Source organism: Schistocerca gregaria, chromosome 4 (genome assembly GCF_023897955.1).
Source record: "Schistocerca gregaria isolate iqSchGreg1 chromosome 4, iqSchGreg1.2, whole genome shotgun sequence".
Taxonomy (NCBI): Eukaryota; Metazoa; Arthropoda; class Insecta; order Orthoptera; family Acrididae; genus Schistocerca; species Schistocerca gregaria.
The window spans coordinates 501048016-501070041 of record NC_064923.1 but is presented as its reverse complement, the minus strand read 5'-3'; the positions used below and the strand labels follow the sequence as shown (position 1 = coordinate 501070041).

The 22026-nt window shown below is 40.6% G+C and overlaps 1 non-coding gene across 1 annotated transcript; it reads right to left on the bottom strand.

Moving 5' to 3' along the window:
• Window positions 1-9837: 9837 nt before the first annotated feature.
• Window positions 9838-9912, bottom strand: Trnas-cga (transfer RNA serine (anticodon CGA)). Its single transcript has one exon. It is a non-coding gene; the product is annotated as a tRNA-Ser (tRNA).
• Between the last annotated feature and the right edge of the window lie 12114 nt (window positions 9913-22026).

Below are 22026 nucleotides of genomic sequence, written 5' to 3'. Positions count from 1 at the left end.
ACTCGAACCTGCGACCGTAGCGGTCGCGAGGTTCCAGACTGTAGCGCCTAGAACCGCTCGGCCACCCCGCCTAGAAAAATGTAAAGTATTACCTTTTTCCTGCATAGTAACGTTTTACTAAAAATTGAAAAACATACCCAGTTTCCTCTTCGTCAAAACAGTAAAGCAAACACCTCCCTCTTTTTCCAGTTATGCAGCTTTCTCTTTTTGTTTCTCAATTAGACATGGCACTTTCTTTCTCTCAATGTTCGCTACATGTGCTTCTCCTTTCTCTTCCTCTCCCACTCCTTCCTTTATTGCTGCATTTACCTCAGTTTAAATCTACGTGATTTTCATCTGCTCTTGACGTTCTACGTTTAATGAATTAATATAAGCTCTGATTATTTCTATTGTAGCTACAACTGCTTCCCACTACTTATGTTACAGTTATTTTAGTTGCTTGTAAGTGCCATATCCCATATTAAAAGTAAGTCATATTGTAATATCTGTGTCGATGTGTGAAAATACTCAAAAACGCCTGTAGAACGCCTTTTTAGAGGTCGATGGCCTTAATCTTGCCGTAATAAGTAAATCAGTTGATAAAAATAAACAGATAAAAACAGTTTTCACAGTATTCATGAAGTTTCTCGCAAAAATTGCAATTATCGATAACAGCTACAGGTTCGTGGATGGAAGTGATGCCTACCGTTCGATACACTCCACTGGAGACTGCAGCGGGAATCGACGCTTAATCAACAGCAGGCGCTGCGGCGTTAATCCTGCAAACAGCGCGACAGGTCCGGACCCGAATCCTAGAGCTTCCCAGGCAGCCGTGTAATTACGGCGCCGCCAGCGTGTTATCAGTGGTCATTAAAGTTGGCCTCTTCCCGGATGAAGCTGAAAGCACAATTTACGGAACAGTGATAAATTGGATAGGCCGTCTTCAGCACGAACGTAGGGTGCAACATGCTTGGCCATTAATTTTCAGCCCTTAGTAACACACTGAGGCAAGCATGGATCGTATCCGCACTGCCTCCTCGCCGATTTATGCGCGTCCGTCCTTTCGCCGGCCTTTTCACTGCTACGCGACTTGCTCGTCGCAACAAGTACTGTCAAGAGTTCACGACGATCTCGTAGACGATTTGTCTCACAATAGCCTGAAATGGGCCGGAAATGATTAGAGTCAGATTAACATTACAATAACAAATGAAAATATTATGGAATGTTTGTTTTTTCTTCATGTACAGCACAAACACAAACATTAAGTGCTCCAATATGGCTGTCATCCGTGTGGCCACCGCACTATTACTCAAAACGAAAATACAGTATCATCGGATGTGACACACTTGTTCTCAGACAAACCACAACTGTTCGTCACTGCTGATACTCTCCAAAACTGTGCTATCTTCAGTAGAAGCAGCTTGTTTCAAAACGATGAGTTGCGATGCTATTATTGCAAAATATCTTTTGTTCAAATAATCTTTTCTAAGATTTCAAATATCATGGATGACTGAGCGCAGCGAAATATACATTAGGATCTCTGACAGATGATCATTCTCTTCGCATACAAATCATGTTTATAGTACGCTGACCGAACTGAGTTCACATGTTGACAGAGGGGCTAAAAACATACAGTACCATAAATCACTATCATAATCCCTAAATTAAACTGGATGAAATGTTGTTCTTATGTATATTAAAGAGTTGTTTTGAGTAGAGAACATACGTGAAAACAGATTTTGTGAAGGAAAAATAATATGAAACTTATTACCTTTCTATCGATGTTTCAATCAATTATTACTAATGAAAACAAATCTAGTTAGTTAAACAAGGATTACATCGAGATTATGTCACGAAAGTACGTCCACGAGAACTGAAATTGTCAGTTGGTTAAGCTCATACGTTCAAAAAATTCCAAAAAAATTGCTAAATGTTGTTCAGTATCATTCAAATTAACACAGTACTAAGAAGTAATGACTGTACAACAGAATAGCCTGCCCGGTTTTTCAAATTTCAGAATTTTCATCGGGAGTCATTACCCTCGTAGTGGATCAAGGAAATGTAGGGTCTGCCTGTAAGCTAATAGTTATGTGATTCAGAATGTTTAATCTAGTATTTTCAGCGCAATACCACGAACAAATATGAACAGCTCTAAAAGCGGCAAATATTAAGTTAACAGTGCTCTCTTGCCAGGTTTTATGTGATTACTTTATAGAAGTTATCCGCAAACAAAATAATTATTTTTTGAAATGATTCTCATTTTTAATAAATGTTAGTAATGTTGGGCATAGTTTCTAAAAATGAGAACCTGAGACTAAAACTTTAATCACGTTGTGGCAGCTGGTAGATCTATTGTTGTAGTCTTCAGTCTGAAAACTGGTTTGATGCAGCTCTCCATGTTTGTTTATCCTGTTCGAAATTCATCGTCTCTGTGTAACTACTCCAGCCTACATCCTGTATTCAAGGATTTGTTTCCCCTCAATAATTTTTAATACCCACACTATATACCCTTATCAAACTCACAACCCCGCAATGCCTTCCCCGTTCCAAGCCCCTCTTTTAATCGAATTGTGCGACGTTTTCTTAATTCTGCAATTTGATCCAGTACCTAATTTATTATTCGATCTATGCATCTAATCTTCAGCATTTTTCTATAGCATCACATTTCAAACCCTTCTATTCCCCTTTGGTCTGAATTGCTTGTTGTCAACGTTTCACTTCTATACGAGGCAGCGCTACAGACAAATACCTTAAAAAATTCCTAAGAAATTGCTGTTAAATGCTAACAACTTCCTTTCTTCCAGTAATACTTTTCTTGATATTGCCAGTCTCCATTTTATATCTTCCCTACTTTGGCCATCAGTTATTTTGCTGCCCAAAAGCAAACCTCATCAAATGCTTTTACTGCCTCATTTCCTAATCAAATTCACTTAGTACTGCCTGATTTTATTCTATTACTTTCCGTTACAATTGCTTTACGTTTTATTGTTCTTGATCTTATAATCTGTCTTCAAGATACTATGCATTCTGTTCAATTGCTGTTTCAGAAGCTTCCCTGTCTCTGACAGAATTACAGTGTCATTGGCAATCGCAGAACTTTTTATTTCTTCTGCCGAAACTTTAAGTGCCTCTCCAGATTTTACAGTGGTTTCCTTGACAGTTCGCTCAATTTACAGATTGAATAACATCGGGAATAGGCTACAACCCTGTCTCCCTTCCTTCCCTATTACGGCTTCCCTTTCATGTTCTTCGACTCCCACAACATCAGTTTGGCTTCCGTACAAATTGAAATTGTAAATAACCTTTCGGTACCTGTATTTTTCTCTCGTTACCTTAAAACTTTTGAAGTGACGATCAGTCGACAGTGTTAAAAACTTGTCTAAATCTGCAAATGCTGTAAACGTATGTTCGCCTTTGTTCAAGCTTTCTTCTATATTAAACTGGCAGGTGTAAAAAGAAAGAGACAATCTCAAGCAATTTCGTGTTGTAGCCGAAAATGTTCTCATGTTAAATCAGAAACAACTCTTACTTACTGTTGTGGTAAGAGCCAACCGTATAACTAAAGGAGGCCGAAATGCACGCGTCTCAGATCACGCAGGCTGGCGTGAAATCTGGAACATGACAAGGGAATTAGAATTGTGAAAAACGGACGTAGCTGGTGGAATACTTAACTTTAATCCATTAATGACGAACGTCGTTCTTGACATTACATGATTTACAATACCAATAGAAACTGATCATGGCGCCTTGCTAGGTCGTAGCAAATAACGTAGCTCAAGGCTATGCTAACTATCGTCTCGGCAAATGAGAGCGTAATTTGCCAGTGAACCATCGCTAGCAAAGTGGGCTGTACAACTGGGACGAGTGCTACGAAGTCTCTCTAGACCTGCCGTGTGGCGGCGCTCGGTCTGCAATCATTGATAGTGGCGACAGGCGGGTCCGACGTACACTACCGGACCGCGGCCGATTTAAAGGCTACCACCTAGCAAGTGTGGTGTCTGGCGGTGACACCACACTTACTTAAAAATATAGGTTAAGATGACTAAGAGCCTTCCGCCTGAAGCAATCGATTAGTTGTAGACCTGTTGCCCGCAGTCGACCATAGGCTGACAAATGGAGTGGAGAATTCATCAGAGCTATATCACTGTCTCTCATTTAATTTTCATAAAGTCGAAAATTTTTAATTATGATAATCAAACCAAGCTATCAGCTCACAGTGCTGTGAAGTCAGAAAACAAAGACTTTTCAAATGTCAATTATAAGGAGAAGAGCAACGCTAAGAAAGGAACAAATACACAACATATGGAACAACCACCACGAAACCTGCCACTGAAGATGCCTTGCAAAAAAAAAGAAGGTGAAACTCATATGACACAAAACCAATGTTTCATTCATTTGTAATTAGAGAGTCTAATAGGAACAATTATCAGTATACCGTAATATTGTTAATGGCATACTGTGCGTCCTACATAAGTAACTTGTTTTACTATAACAGCAGTGAAAAATATGCAGACAACCTTTCACTTCTCTTACAGGGGTAAATCACCAGTTCATATCACGTGATACACGCTATGACTCCCACCGAGCGAGGTGCCGCATCAGGGGGACAGGGGTTCAAATCTACTTTCGCGCATCCAGATTCAGGTTTTCCGCGATTTACCGAGAGCACTTGCAGAAAATTCCGGAATGGTTCCCTTGAGAAGGATTCGGTCAATTTCCTCACCGAACACAGCTTCATCCTTGAAGTATCAAAGGGGGCGGTGATGTACTTGTGTCCACCTTTCGAATATTTTTAAACTAGTCAGTTACTTTACATTTTAAAATTTTGAAAAATTGTAGTTTTTAATGAATACTTCTATCACATTTCATGAATGCTTCAAATATTCCAGCTAAACCTGACCGAAAAATTCAAGTCTTAGTAATAGATGCCATTTTTGGCAACGAATGTCATGTTTATTGTATTCAGGTTCAGGACCTTTTTTACTTAAAAAGTATGTTGTGAGTAAATGGGAACAGCTAACGAAATTTGCATTATATAAATTCTTTCCCAAGGTGGCATAAAGTACCCTCCCCCAAACCAGGTAGTATACGTTATCGGCAGTGCGTTGATATTGCTTAGAATATGCCAAAAGATATTTTCACGTTCTAGACTTACACATCAGTACCTCTTTAAAGAGCATACACAATAATCGTAAATCAACAACAGTTAACGATCTTTTTTAAATTTGTCCATGGGTGGCCATGAAGTACCCCCGCCCTAAATTAGTAATGAGCTTTATGGAAAATGAGTTGGTATTGCTTGTGTCAAACTCTGTCTGTGACAACTTCTTCACTGATATGACGTCAGATGCTAATCTTCCTTCCTTACCACCCTATTGGTGTGATTTGACAGTGTTTTCTGTTCAAACATGTGTATTTCATATGACACTAAGAAGATCTTATAATCGAGATAGAGTAAGATATATTATCGGACGTAACAAATGATGGGGAGATGGTGCTAACATGGAATCTGTTTTTAACGTAAAACAAAATATTATTTTCAAACTACGTACACCATCTGCTGCCGATTTTGGTTGTTGTTGTTGTTGTTGCTGTTGTCTTCAGTCCTGAGACTGGTTTGATGCAGCTCTCCATGCTACTCTCTCCTGTGCAAGCTGCTTCATCTCCCAGTACCTACTGCAACCTACATCCTTCTGAATCTGCTTAGTGTACTCATCTCTCGGTGTCCCTCTACGATTTTTACCCTCCACGCTGCCCTCCAACGCTAAATTTGTGATCCCTTGATGCCTCAAAACATGTCCTACCAACCGATCCCTTCTTCTAGTCAAGTTGTGCCACAAACTCCTCTTCTCCCCAATCCTATTCAATACCTCCTCATTAGTTACGTGATCTATCCACCTTATCTTCAGTATTCTTCTGTAGCACCACATTTCGAAAGCTTCTATTCTCTTCTTGTCCAAACTAGTTATCGTCCATGTTTCACATCCATACATGGCTACACTCCAAACAAATACTTTCAAAACGACTTCCTGATACATAAATCTATATTCGACGTTAACAAATTTCTCTTCTTCAGAAACGCTTTCCTTGCCATTGCCAGTCTACATTTTATATCCTCTCTACTTCGACCATCATCAGTTATTTTGCTCCCCAAATAGCAAAACTCCTTTACTACTTCAAGTGTCTCATTTCCTAATCTAATTCCCTCAGCATCACCCGATTTAATTTGACTACATTCCATTATCCTCGTTTTGCTTTTGTTGATGTTCATCTTATATCCTCCTTTCAAGACACTGTCCATTCCGTTCAACTGCTCTTCCAAGTCCTTTGCCGTCTCTGACAGAATTACAATGTCATCGGCGAACCTCAAAGTTTTTACTTCTTCTCCATGAATTTTAATACCTACTCCAAATTTTTCTTTTGTTTCCTTTACTGCTTGCTCACTATACAGATTGAATAACATCGGGGAGAGGCTACAACCCTGTCTCACTCCTTTCCCAACCACTGCTTCCCTTTCATGTCCCTCGACTTTTATGACTGCCATCTGGTTTCTGTACAAATTGTAAATAGCATTTCGCTCCCTGTATTTTACCCCTGCCACCTTCAGAATTTGAAAGAGAGTATTCCAGTCAACATTGTCAAAAGCTTTCTCTAAGTCTACAAATGCTAGAAACGTAGGTTTGCCTTTTCTTAATCTTTCTTCTAAGATAAGTCGTAAGGTCAGTATTGCCTCACGTGTTCCAACATTTCGACGGAATCCAAACTGATCCTCCCCGAGGTCTGCATCTACCAGTTTTTCCATTCGTCTGTAAAGAATTCGCCTTAGTATTTTGCAGCCGTGGCTTATTAAACTGATAGTTCGGTAATTTTCACATCTGTCAGCACCTGCTTTCTTTGGGATTGGAATTATTATATTCTTCTTGAAGTCTGAGGGTATTTCGCCTGTCTCATACATCTTGCTCACCAGCTGGTAGAGTTTTGTCATGACTAGCTCTCCCAAGGCCGTCAGTAGTTCTAATGGAATGTTGTCTACTCCGGGGGCCTTGTTTCGACTCAGGTCTTTCAGTGCTCTGTCAAACACTTCACGCAGTGTCGTATCTCCCATTTTGTCTTCATCTTCATCCTCGTGCATTTCCATAATATTGTCCTCAAGTACATCACGTCTGTATTCCTTTTTACCTGCTTCATTTACTGCATTTTTATATTTTCTCCTTTCGTCAATTAAATTCAATATTTCTTCTGTTACCCAAGGATTTCTAGCAGCCCTCGTCTTTTTACGTACTTTATCCTCTGCTGCCTTCACTACTTCATCCCTCAGAGCTACCCATTCTTCTTCTACTGTATTTCTTTCCCCTATTCCTGTCAATTGTCCCCTTATGCTCTCCCTGAAACTCTGTACATCCTCTGGTTCTTTCAGTTTATCCAGGTCCCATCTCCTAAATTTCCCACATTTTTGCAGTTTCTTCAGTTTTAATCTACAGGTCATAACCAATAGATTGTGGTCCGAGTCCACATCTGCCCCTGGAAATGTCTTACAACTTAAAACCTGGTTCCTAAATCTCTGTCTTACCATTATATAATCTATTTGATACCTTTTAGTATCTCCAGGGTTCTTCCACGTATACAACCTTCTTTCATGATTCTTAAACCAAGTGTTAGCTATGATTAAGTTGTGCTCTGTGCAAAATTCTACCAGGCGGCTTCCTCTTTCATTTCTTTGCCCCAGTCCATAATCACCTATTACGTTTCCTTCTCTCCCTTTTCCTACTACTGAATTCCAGTCACCCATGACTATTAAATTTTCATCTCCCTTCACTATCTGAATAATTTCTTTTATTTCATCATACATTTCTTCAATTTCCTCGGCATCTGCAGAGCTAGTTCGCATATAAACTTGTGCTGGTGTAGTAGGTGTGGGCTTCGTATCTATCTTGGCCACAATAATGCGTTCACAATGCTGTTTGTAGTAGCTTACCCGCATTCCTATTTTCCTATTCATTATTAAACCTACTCCTGCATTACCCCTATTTGATTTTGTGTTTATAACCCTGTAGTATTAGGTATTAAAATTCATGGAGACGAAGTAAAAACTTTCAGGTTCACCGATGACATTGTAATTCTGTCAGAGACAGCAAAGGACTTGGAAGAGCAGTTGAACGGAATGGACAGTGTCTTGAAAGGAGGATATAAGATGAACATTAACAAAAGCAAAACGAGGATAATGGAATGTCGTCAAATTAAATCGGGTGATGCTGAGGGAATTAGATTAGGAAATGAGACACTTAAAGTAGTAAAGGAGTTTTGCTATTTAGGAAGTAAAATAACTGATGATGGTCGAAGTAGAGAGGATATAAAATGTAGACTGGCAATGGCAAGGAAAGCGTTTCTGAAGAAGAGAAATTTGTTAACATCGAATATAGATTTATGTATCAGGAAGTCGTTTCTGAAAGTATTTTTTTGGAGTGTAGCCATGTATGGAAGTGAAACATGGACGATAACTAGTTTGGACAAGAAGAGAATAGAAGCTTTCGAAATGTGGTGCTACAGAAGAATACTGAAGATAAGGTGGATAGATCACGTAACTAATGAGGAGGTATTGAATAGGATTGGGGAGAAGAGAAGTTTGTGGCACAACTTGACTAGAAGAAGGGATCGGTTGGTAGGACATATTTTGAGGCATCAAGGGATCACAAATTTAGCATTGGAGGGCAGCGTGGAGGGTAAAAATCGTAGAGGGAGACCGAGAGATGAGTACACTAAGCAGATTCAGAAGGATGTAGGTTGCAGTAGGTACTGGGAGATGAAGCAGCTTGCACAGGATAGAGTAGCATGGAGAGCTGCATCAAACCAGTCTCAGGACTGAAGACAACAACAACAACAACCCTGTAGTCACCTGACCAGAAGTCTTGTTCCTCCTGCCACCGAACTTCACTAATTCCCACTATATCTAACTTTAACCTATCCATTTCCCTTTTTAAATTTTCTAACCTACCTGCCCGATTAAGGGATCTGACATTCCACGCTCCGATCCGTAGAACGCCAATTTTCTTTCTCCTGACAACGACATCCTCTTGAGTAGTCCTCGCCCGGAGATCCGAATGGGGGACTATTTTACCTCCGGAATATTTTACCCAAGAGGATGCCATCATCATTTAATCATACAGTAAAGCTGCATGTCCTCGGGAAAAATTACGGCTGTAGTTTCCCCTTGCTTTCAGCCGTTCGCAGTACCAGCACAGCAAGGCCGTTTTGGTTAATGTTGCAAGGCCAGATCAGTCAATCATCCAGACTGTTGCCCCTGCAACTACTGAAAAGGCTGCTGCCCCTCTTCAGGAACCACAAGTTTGTCTGGCCTCTCAACAGATACCCCTCCGTTGTGGTTGCACCTACGGTACGGCCATCTGTATCGCTGAGCCACGCAAGCCTCCCCACCAACGGCAAGGTCCATGGTTCATGGGGGGGGGGATTTTGGTTTTCATAGCCGTAATGTTCTGTTTCGGTCAACTGAAACAGCACGCATTAGTATCACGTTGTATTCCAATTTCCAAAACTTTTGCAACTGTAATATGTCGTATCATATTTGTGTGATTCGCAATGCTTTTATTATCTCTTTTTACGATCGTGTGAAATTCCGGAGGAACCATGTGCATGAATTCCAGACCTTATGTTGACTTTCGGTTCTATTCACTGGAAATAAGAAATTACAAAACAAAAATACATCTATGTTTAACGCCATTGTGCCCTTAGCTTCTCCTTGTGGCTGATCAGTTTAGAAGTTCTGGGAATTGTTCATCAAATTAATATGATTAATCATTTAAGTTCATAGAACAGTGAACCTTCCTGGCAGATTAAAACTGTGTGCCCGACCGAGACTCGAACTCGGGACCTTTGCCTTTCGCGGGCAAGTGCTCTACCAACTGAGCTACCGAAGCACGACTCACGTCCGGTACTCACAGCTTTACTTCTGCCAGTATCCGTCTCCTACCTTCCCAACTTTACAGAAGCTCTTCTGCGAACCTTGCAGAACTAGCACTCCGCAATATTCTTTCTTTCAGGAGTGCTAGTTCTGCAAGGTTCGCAGAAGAGCTTCTGTAAAGTTTGGAAGGTAGGAGACGGATACTGGCGGAAGTAAAGCTGTTAGTACCGGACGTGAGTCGTGCTTCGGTAGCTCAGTTGGGAGAGCACTTGCCCGCGAAACGCAAAGGTCCCGTGTTCGAGTCTCGGTCGGGCACACAGTTTTAATCTGCCAGGAAGTTTCATATCAGCGCACACTCCGCTGCAGAGTGAAAATGTCTCATAGAACAGTGTTCTTCACTCGAAATCTGATCTCAAAAATGAAGTTATTAGCCATTACGTAAAATAGTTTTGTGCTTAATGGTAAAAGAGTTATAAAAACTATAGTGTGTGATCTGCTTTATTTACGAATCAGCAAACCGTTTCATTTGTATGATTTAGTATTAAAATTAATATATTACAATTTTAGTTACTTCAAAATATTTATTTTCATTGGTTAGTGTCGAAAATCGCTTGGGGCAACAGTATGGCTTACGCTGTTCCGTGTTAGAACTACTCCTCTGTCATTTTAGTTGTCACTGTGACAAGAAATAGGTTATGGCCTGAAAAAAGGTGCTGCGAGAGAAATGGCGGTCCGAAGATACAGCAAAACGAAGCACCGCGTTCCGATCCAGATGCGTCAGTCGAGACCTACCAACCACCGAGTCATCGTCTGCCAATGGCGTCATTTGAAAGCGGTGTCAAGGGGCATAGGCTGAGCACACCACACTTCCACTCGGTGCAGACGTCCTTGAACGTGGGGTTGCTAGTTCTCAACAGACATGACGGGGATGAGTCCACTCCTGCCAGGGCTCCCACCAAGTAAAAATCCCTGTTAGTACCCGGAATCGAACCCGTGCGTTCCGCACAGTAGCCATACATGCTGGTCACTAAGCTACAAGGCCGAACCGATCCAAAGCAATAACGTGTGGCAGAGATAATAATCAAAACCTAAAGGAAGCATCAAGATGTTTCAACTCACGAAAAGCTATTCTCTCTAGAAAAGATGTAAATCTAAATATTTTATATAGAAAATTTGTTCTTCCCAATAAACTAAAAAGAAATTCTCGAATATTGCCTATTGACAGATAAGTAGAAGCAAGAATCCGTTTTGTATAAAATAACCTGAAGGTTCATCACTTGCTCGACGATAGATAGTGTCATGAACGTTCTCGACCTTCTATAAGCACAAGACACTAAATATTGTTGCCCTTCTGACTGAATCTTCAGTGTTTACGAGTCTGGTCTCAGTGTAGCCCGAACGAAAGTCCTACACTAGATAGCATGAAGGGAAAAAAAACAGACAGGTGCCCTCACTGCTGCAGAGATGGTAAAGTCTTCTGATTTCTACCACACATGTGAGTGCAAGTGGTAACCTCGAGCCTGCGATGACGATTTTCCCATCCACCAGTTGAAAAGATGAAGGGGGAACCTCCAAAAGCTAGGTACAGTCCTATCTATTCAATGGACGGTTTACACACTTCATCGAACACACAAATCCTATAGCTGATTGTCCTCTCTTGCTCATACTGGATGGACATTATCCTCATACCAGGAATATGGAAGTTATATTAAAAGCAAAGAATGACCATTTTACTATCCTCTGCTTGCCTCCTCACACTATCCATAGGCTTCAACTCCTTGGTAGGACTTTCGTGGGTTATCTGAAGACACATCATAGCTAAGAGATTAGACAGACATTAAGATGATAATGCAGAGATGTTTGGGAAAGCACACCTCAGAGGCCAAGGAGGTGTAATAGCGATCTAATGATTCAAATGCACCAGTATTTCTGCACCTCGTGGAGGTGTTTCCATTGAGATTGATTTCATTGCAACTAAACGTAAAGCAGAAGAGTTTGCTGACAGCAGTGACGCACTTACTGATGATGAAGATGATGACCTACACCAATCTGGATTTTAAAACGGAGGTGATTAGAAAGTAATGGGCCAGAGGGAGGGGGGGTGGGGAGGGTGACTGCACGGACGTCCTGCTAGTGTGCGCCAAATACCACATAGCGGCAATGTTTTTCCCCTCATTCAACGATACCACACAATAGCAGTTAAAATAAAATGTGCTATTGTGAAGGTGGTTCCAAGAACCCTTTGCCAGGCACTTACGTGTGATTTGCAGGGTATCCATGTAGATGATGCTATTAAGAGGGCACCTGCGTCTCTACCTCCCTACTCCTGCCATCAAATCAGAAACAGGACTTAATGGCGTCCCTGACAGACTAATTGTGCGGGCAGAAGAAAATTACACTATTTAAGATCGGAACCGAGACTGACCCATCAGTGAATAATCATCCTTTAGGAACACCGATTGCAATAGTGACTGGTCGTCCTGGGTGTCTTACGCACTCTCATGTGATGAGAGTGGAAACATACAGCGCACCAAGGAATATTACTTAACAGCATCGTTTTGGTGTTCCAGGCGTTATGGTGTTGCAGGCATAATTGTTCCCTTAGCGTATTGACTTCCAAATCTTTGAACACGGTACGCTCACTGGTCAACGTTCTTGTCACTGTCTTTTAGAGGTGCATGGACAACAACACGCCACCTCTTCGAACAGCACAGGTGGAGAAAGAAGTTCTTGGAAAGAGACGATATTTGGTAAATGGACTGGCCTACATGTTCCCCTGACGAGAATCCCATGCGTTGGACAGACGTAACGCAACACGTCGACATGTACCAACGACCATACACCAGTTGTCGACGCGCTGGTGGGGGACTGGGTGCCCCTACGATAAAAATTCATTACGGGCCTTGAGCGAGGTGGTGCAGGGGTTAGCACACTGGACTAACATTCGGGAGGACAACAGTTCAGACCGGCGTCCACCAATCCTGATTCAGATGTTCCTTGATTCCCATAAATCTCTTCAGGAAAATTCCGGGATGGTTCTGTTGAAAAGGCACGACCGATTTCCGTCCCCAGCATTCCCTAATCGGAACATGTGCTCCATTTCTAATGACCTACCTGTTGACGGTACGTTAATCTCCTTTCCCTCCTCCTCCTCCTCCTCTTCCTCCTCCTCCTCCTCCAACTTTGAGACCAGCATGGATACACGTTACAGAACATGCGCGCTCTGACACCCTAATAAGAACCATGTTACACCTTTTGTAGTGCCCAGGGGACCATCATAAATCACAGAGATTTCACTGCAGTTATTGTCTTTGAATGAGAGGGTCATTCCTGTGCGTCTCCTATTTCTTTCAGTTGCTTTCTGTACTATAGCATAGCAGTTCTTTCTCTATATAGTACAAGTCTACTCGAACTATGTTATTTGGCAGAGACACATCCTACAAATTTTAGTTTCGTACTTAAGTTTTGTACAACGGTGTACTCCATTTCACCTAAACTGAAACTGGATTTTAATGAATTTCTCTTTTTCAGAAATTGCCATTTCCTGCCCACACTTTATATCCTCTCTACTTCGGTCATCATACGTTATTTTGTTGCCTCAATAGCAATAGTCCTCTACCACATTTAGTGCCTAATATTGCAATCAATTTATTTCAATATCACCTGATTTTATTCGACTACGTTTCATTACCCCTCTTTTACTTTTGTTGGTGTTGTTCTTACAACATGTTTTCAAGACGCTGTCTATTCCATTCAAGTGCTCTTCTAAGTCATTTGCTGTGCCTGACAGAATTACGTCATTGACTAACTTTAAAGTTTTAATTATTTCTCTTTCATCTTTAATTCCACTTCCAAATTTTCCCTTGGTTTTCTTTACTGCTTGCCCAATGTTTAGACTGACTATCAGGGTTAGGTTACAACACCGTCTTACTACCTTGTCGACCAGTCTTTACGTTTCATGTCCTTCAGCTCTCGTAACTGTAGTCTGGTTTCTGTACAAGTTGTAACTTACCTTTAACTCCATGTATTTCATTCCTGCTATTTTCAAGATTTCAGGGAGTGTAGCCCAGCCAAGACTGTCAGAAACTTTCTGTAAACCTGCAAATGCTATAAACGTGGGGTTGCTTTACTTCAACCTATCTTTTACAGCAAGTCGTAAGGTCAGGACTGTCTCTCGGCTTCCAACATTTCTCTGGAATTATACTGCTGGCCCCTGAGGTCGGCTTCTGCCATTCTTATGTAAATAATTCGTGTCAGTATTTTGCAGCTATGACTTATTAAATAGACAATTTGGTCGTACCAGTCAGCACATGCTTTCTGTGGAAGTGAGTTAATAATTTCTTAGCATCTGAGGATGCTTCACCTGCCTCATATATCCTGCAAACCACCGGAATATTTCTGTCATGCCTCTCTCTCTCTCTCTCTCGAGGAAGTCGAAATTCCTGAAGAAATGTCATCCATTCGTGGGGCCTTGTTTCTATGTAGGTCTTCCAGCGCTCTGTCAAATTATTCTCACAGTATCACATCTTCCATCTAATCTTTGCCTACCTCATCTACTCCTTCAATAATAATGTCGTCTAATACCAGACCCTTTACATGGAACCTCCACTTTTCACTTCTATGCTGACTAGCCACTTGAGAACTTGATACTCATACAGACGATTTTATTTTCCACATATGTCTCTTTAATTATCCTCTGGGCGGTATCAATCCTTCCCTTAGTTATGCAGGCTACTACAGCCTTCTCTAACTATTCCTGCTTAGCCATGTTTCATTTTCCATCAATCTTATTTTTAGATGTCCGCATTCCCTTTCGCCTGTTTCATTTGCTGCATTTTTTTATATTTTTTCCTTTCGGCGTTTAAATTCAGTAACACTTATGTTATTCAGGAATTTATGCTAGATTTGTCTTTTTGTTCCTCAACTGTCTTCACTATTTCATCTCTCATTATATCAAGAAAAATAACAATAGTGTACCAACAACGAAGTCACTGAATTATTTGATGTGATTTTTGATTTAGGATAGTTGAAAGCAATGGCTACATGGGCAGTAAAAGAGATATAGAAATGTAAAACTGATTAGACGTGCTTCTGATAAAACAAGTAGAGTTTTGAAAATTGAAGTTCCAGTGAGTACGACACGGATAGTTCACTCTCAGTTTGTTTTACGGGTGTTGCACAGAATGAAAGTGGGATATGGACTTTTAAACTGTAAACAGAATTTTAACCTGTCTGTGCTTTTCTATCCCTATATGTGCGTTTTTTTTTCTTTCATCTCATCTGCTAAGCTTATGCTATTATTTCTCGCTCTGCCTCTGACGTGTTAAGCTAATCTCCACATTGATTCCTTTTGTACTGCTGCCACTTGTTTCTGTTGGATGTCACAACTCACTTTCGACAAGAACGCAATGAAGAAACTGAGTGACGTTTCTTATGTTTCATATATTCATTATTGGACATTCTATTATTAGTAGTATTTTATTATTATTATATTGCTAATTTATTATACAGTTTGTAATGTTGACTCCACGGAGGAAAAGAAGTCCATGAAGGAAAAATCACTGTGGAATATACAGCTGTCAGTATGGAATATAAAGATGCCAGTATGGAATACAAAGCTGCGAGATGGGAGCTACTAGGGGAGACGTGAAAACAAAGAAGTTAATAAAAAGACTGGAACAAAGACGTACTTAAACTAAACAGACTAGAGTGGTGACGGCTGTGGCAGATGATAGAAGGGCGAGGATGATCTTCGTTGGATTCCAGGCGATAATAAAATATTGAAGCGACTACAATATATGAGGTGAATAGAAAACATGCTGGAGTAGCATGGACGGGTGCCACTGAATACAGTACCGGATGAAAAAGTCTACAACGGGTCTTTATCTAGCACCGATTATGTTTTGATTTTCTTCATGGTGAGTGCAGAATGACTATATCCAAAGAATCACTTTTATGAGGTGGTTGTTGTGCTCTTTAGTCCAGAGGCTGGTTTAATGGAGCTCTCCATGCTACTCTATCCTGAGTAAGCCTCTTCATCTCCGAGTAACTACTGCAACCTAATCTTTTTGAATCTGCTTACTGTAATCATCTCTTGGTCTCCCGCAACTGTTTTTACCCTCCACGTTTCCCTCCAATAGTAAATTGGTAATCCCTTGGTGTCCCAGAACGTGTCCCAACAACCTATCCCTTCTTTTAGTCAAGTTGTGCCACAAACTCCTCTTCTCCCCATTTCTGTTCAGTACCTCCTCATTAGCTACATGATCTACCCATCTAATCTTCAGCATTCTTCTATAGCTTCTTATCTCGAAAGCTTCTATTCTCATCTTGTGCAAACTGTTTATCGTTCATGTTTCACATGCTCACAGGATGGTAGTGTTTTGTCATGGCTTGCTCTCGCAAGGTTATCAGTAGTTCTAATGGAAGTTGTCTACTCCTGGGGCCTTGTTTCGACTTAGGTGTTTTAGTGCTCTGTCAAATTCTTCAGGCAGTATCATATCTCCCATTTCATCTTCATCTACGTCCTCTTCCATTTCCATAACACTGCCCTCCAGTACATCGCCCTTGCATAGACCCTCTATATACTCCTTCCATCTTCCTGCTTTGCCTTCTTTGCTTAGGACTGGTTTTCCATCTGAGTTCTTGATATTTATACAGGTGTTTCTCTTTTCTCCAAAGGTCTCTTTAATTTTCCTGTAGGCAGTATCTATCTCACCCCTAGTGAAATATACCTCTATATCCTTACATTTGTCCTGTAGCCATCCCTGTTTACCCATTTTGTACTTCCTGTCGGTCACATTTTTGAGATGTTTCTACACCTTTTCGCCTGCTGCAATTTATTGCATTTTTATATTTTCCCCTTTCATCAATCTCTCGTTTTACCCAAAGATTTCTACTAGCCCTCGTCTTTTTACGTACTTGACCCTCTGATGCCTTCAGTATTTGATCTCTCAAAGCCCATTCTTTTTCTACTGTATTCCTTTCTCCTGTTCTTGTCAGTCGTTACATAGTGCTCTCTCTGAAACTCTTTCAGTTTATCCAGGTCCCATATCCTTGAATTCCTACCTTTTTATAGTTTCTTCAGTTTTATGGGCTAACTAAACAAATTACCAAAATGAATTTTTTATTCTGCATTGGAGTTGTCCTGATGTGAAACTTCCTGGAACACAGCTTCAATCTGCCAGGAATTTTCTGACTGATTACTTATGTTTATCATATTTAACTAAATCTATAGTCACAATATTAGCTACACGCTGAAACTGCATTAGTACGTACTATGTATAACGTATGATAAAACTTATTAGTATTATTTTCTGTAATGATTTCCCTTCTAATTTATAGAAAATTAAATACAAGGCAGCTATAAATAATACATTTTTGAAAGTTCTGTAGTTTCGCAAGCCTTACATGTACGTATATGGCTGATGCTTGAACAGAACCGTGTTATCACCCCTTTTGCACTGTGCCTACCAGCTGGCATAACGTGTGCAGACCCATGACAAAATGGCAACAATGCAAGAAAAGAGTTGTTATGTGTTCGGATATTCAAGATGTTTCTGTTGGAACTGTGTAGCGTGCATTCAGAAGTAATTACAGAAAAGAACCACCATGCAAACAGATCACAGTGCGTTGGTATTGACAGTTTAGGTACACTGCCAAGGGCACCCACATTCGGAAGCAAGACAGGGGCCTTGGACCCACCTTACCTCTCATGGAAAGGAAAAAATATAGTGTTATCAGATGTTTTTCTTTCAACAAAATCATTTAAATGTCAGCGTGACGCAGATTTTTAACAGTGTCGGAATTTGAACTTTTTTATGGCTGATTACAAGTCGCAATTCGCCTTCCAAGATATTAAAAATACTCTATGCCCAAAGGTCTAGACTTCTCCACCCGCTCCTCCATCTCAACGAACTATCGTATAGGCGCCCTTGGACATTTATTGCCTCTGTAAACGAAGAAGTACCGATCGGCCAAGTGTGCCGTATACAGTCACAAAGATGGCTAGGGAAAGTTTCGTAAACAGTGTAAAAAATCTCTAAGGTCCGCGCAAGCAACGAACTTTGAACACCGCACCAAACAGTATGGAAGATTTTGCGACGGCGTTGCATTTCAAACCCTATCGTCTGGAGCTAGTACAACAAAAAAGCCTAAAGCTTATGGCATCACAATACAGGAAACACTTGAGGGTGAACATTTCGCCTCCAAACTGATAGTCACCACCGAAGCAGCCTTCCATTTATCTGGAAACGTTAGTCGTTACAGTGTGACAGTGTGGGGTACTAAACATCTTCATGAAACTGAGATGATTCGGAGGTTAATATTTTCTGTGCAGTGTCACAGACGTTTTTATTATGCGAGAAGATGTCGTGGTTCACAACTGACTGCTGACTCCCTGAATTTCATCTTCCAACAAGACGGAGCATCACTTTACTGAAGCATCGATTTCGTCACTATCAAAACGACGTACATCCGCATCACTGGTTTGTGCATAGTGCTGAAGACTTTCCTTTGGGGGTACATTAAAGAGCGTGTTAACATATCCGCACTGCCAAGAACACTGGAATAGCTCAGAGAACGCATCAGTGCTACAGTGAAGACCATCTACAGGATTCTGCTAAATAAGGTAATCAATGAATATGACTACATCTACATCGACATAAATACTCCTCAAGCCAACGTAGGGTACATGGCGGAGGGTAACCTGAAGCAATACTACCCATTTTCTTTCCTGTTCCACTCGCAAGCAGAGAGAGGGAGAAACGACTATCTATATGCCTCCGTATGAGCCCTGATTTCTCGTATCTTATCTTTATGGTCCTTACGCGCAATATATGTTGGTGGCAGTGGAATCGTTTGGCAGTCAGCTTCTAATGCCGGTTCTCTATATTTTCTCAATAGTGTTTCTCGAACAGAACGCCTCCTTCTCTCTATGGATTCCCATTTGAGTTCCCGAAGAATCTCCGTAACACTTACATGTTGTTCGAATCTACCGATAACAAGTCAAGCAGCCCGGCTCAGAATTTCTTCGATCTATTCCTCTCTTCCGACCTGGTACGGATCCCAAACAATCGAGCAATTTCCAAAAATAGGTCGCACCAGCGTCCTATATGCGGTCTCCTTTACAGATGAACTAGTCAATACTACCGCTAGGCCAGAGGGGCACTCAAGAGAACTTTGTGACTTTACTATTCTATTCATGTATCAGTCAAATTTTTGCATGTAACACTTCGGAAAATAAACAGCTCTGAAAACGAATGAATCATTTACAGTAGTCCTGTATAGCTATCTAACCAACATAAATGAATGATATGATGGAACACCTAGTGAATCTGAAGTGTTGTGCTATAACAGTATCGGAGAGTCTCGGTGTTACAGAAGATTTAACAGGGGGAAAATCGAGATGTGAAGTTTGTCTGGGAGGGGGGGGGGGGGGGGGGGCTTTAGATGAGGCTAGTGTGTGCAGACTGATTCTACGGATAGTAATTAGGCAACCCGCTTTCACGTTCTGGCCTTGGAAAAAAATTTAATTCATTATTTCAACTTACATCCTTACCGAAGAAATGATTGAATTGCAGTACAGCTGTCTCGTATGCATTATTCTTCACTATGAAGTGGTATTGATTCTATACATATAATATAATAAATTACACAGTATAATGTTTTATCATTTGAGAAATTTAAACTATTGTTTAATATTTACTATTTAAGTAGTTTGTTCTCACCATCTTTCTATTTTAATAAGTTCTGCCTCGAAAGCAATGTTAGAAGTGAGAGGTTACATTCGATAGCATGAATAGATTATGGAGATATACGAAAAGTTGAGGGTTCGCTGGGTGACATGGTAGCATGGTGGCGAAATTGCAGCATATTTTTTTGCTTACATGAATGCTAAGTACAGTCGCAATGGAAGCGGAAATCGGTGTATGTGGAAAACGCTGTGTGTATTTTTCAGTGCAACGGTGTGAAACAGTTTCATTTCCATCTGGGTTCAGATTATATCGACGCTGTGTTATGTTACCGCGCGTATTCACGTCTGCCAATTTGCGTAAAACCCCAGCGCCTACATTAAGAGAATAAATGGTGGTTATTTCCCTGAAATGGACGTGCAAATAAGATGGAGTGATTACTGGTACATTCCTGTGCGCCAGTTATTGCTACGCGCATCGTCATAGATGGACATCGAACTGTAGCTGCGTGCCAAAGTTAAGCCTCTGCAGTGCGTAGTGTGACCAGCTGACACGGAAAACTCAGGCTCGCATCCACTTCTTAACGTTCAATTTGTAAGTAATTCACTGTTTCCCAGTTTAAATTTCATATACTGTCACTCTTTGCCTTAATAATTAAAGACTGGCAAATAGTTTATTTTGGTTATTTATACACCCTTCAGTAGAGATTAAAGATGAAAACGTGATCTGGACTCAAAGACGATTGGTACATCATCTCATAGTTTCACAGTGATGTGACATAGTAAGCACTGCAGCTACCCAATCAGGATACTTGCTTATGTTGTTATAGGCTAACAGTTAAATATTCGATTTTAACAGCTACTCTGTGTGTTTTGCCAATATATACAGACAGTAAATTAACATTTTCTTGCTCTTTATAGTGAACCATTCTAACATATGCACTGTAGTAGTTTCCATATAGTTAGAGTTAAGGTGCCTAAATTATTCGTGGCTGTTTAAGTGAAGACGTACGATTGGTACATCATCTCATAGTTTCACAGTGATGTGACATAGTAAGCACTGCAGCTACCCAATCAGGATACTTGCTTATGTTGTTATAGGCTAACAGTTAAATATTCGATTTTAACAGCTACTCTGTGTGTTTTGCCAATATATACAGACAGTAAATTAACATTTTCTTGCTCTTTATAGTGAACCATTCTAACATATGCACTGTAGTAGTTTCCATATAGTTAGAGTTAAGGTGCCTAAATTATTCGTGGCTGTTTAAGTGAAGACGTACGATGATGATAATATTATTTTGCATTATTGTGGACATATTTAGAACTAAATTTGCAACACAGTATTAGGTTCTGTTCTGAGCACAAGCATTACAAACATTACGGGATTCGTTTTCTTTAAAACAAAATGTTTGCTTTGCCGTTCATGCAGGGGTAGTGTTATAACTACAGAAACAGATTTTCATCACCTTTATTCTCGATATGAATTTTATTTCAGAAACAGATTTTACGAACATAGATTGTTGGACTGAAGTCCACTGCAGCTGAATAATGACCACAGGAAGTCGCCCGCTAACGTGAGAGGTTCGCCTGGAGCCTCTTCCAGACTTAAGCTTGGAACGAGCTCCACTTTTGTGGTACAGCAGCAGAAAGCGATACTCGTACGCGTGGAAATGTTACTTTGGTTTTGTCCTAAAATCCCTGCAGGAAGATGGCGAAGATTTTACGCTGCGGAGAACTGCATTGTGTTTAAGTAATCCCAGATTTATGATTTCTTATGGGGAAGAATGGAAGACAGATTAGAGTTTAACATCTCGTCGACAGCCAAGTCATTAGAAACGGAGCATAAGCTCGGATTGTAGAACTATCCTGGCACTCGTTTTATGGGATTTTGGGGCTACGTCTAACTTGGAATTGCAAGCTAAAGATTGGAATCGCAGTTGTCCTGGGTACCTGTCAGATGTCTACCCATTACGCCACCGCCTTCCGTGTCAGGGAGAGTAGTGCAGGCGCAGTAGCAAGAGTGAAATAAGTGAGTATGTGGCACTGTGTGTTGTTAAAAAAGACGAGGAGAAGTGTACCGGTGAACGGTGGCCAAAGGAGGCAGTTTCGTGCCGACATATCCAGAACATTACAAGTTCAGCATTTCTGAGTGACATCCGCACATTGCACCTCAAGTTATTGCATCTTAGTTGTTTTCATCACAGTGGACTCAAAGTGGGCTTTTGTTGATACTCAGATAATGAGAAGGTAAAGCCTGTAACCTACTGCCCTGAACTGTACTGACAGTAGGCTGACTATTATGCGAAAATCATTTAAATTCATTCAGTTTAGACCCTGATCTGACATGAATTCGAAATTATCTAAATTCACAAATTCATCTTTTAAAATATTTGACTCTAACTAACGGAATTATGCCCTGAGACCAAGTAACTTTCTTCTT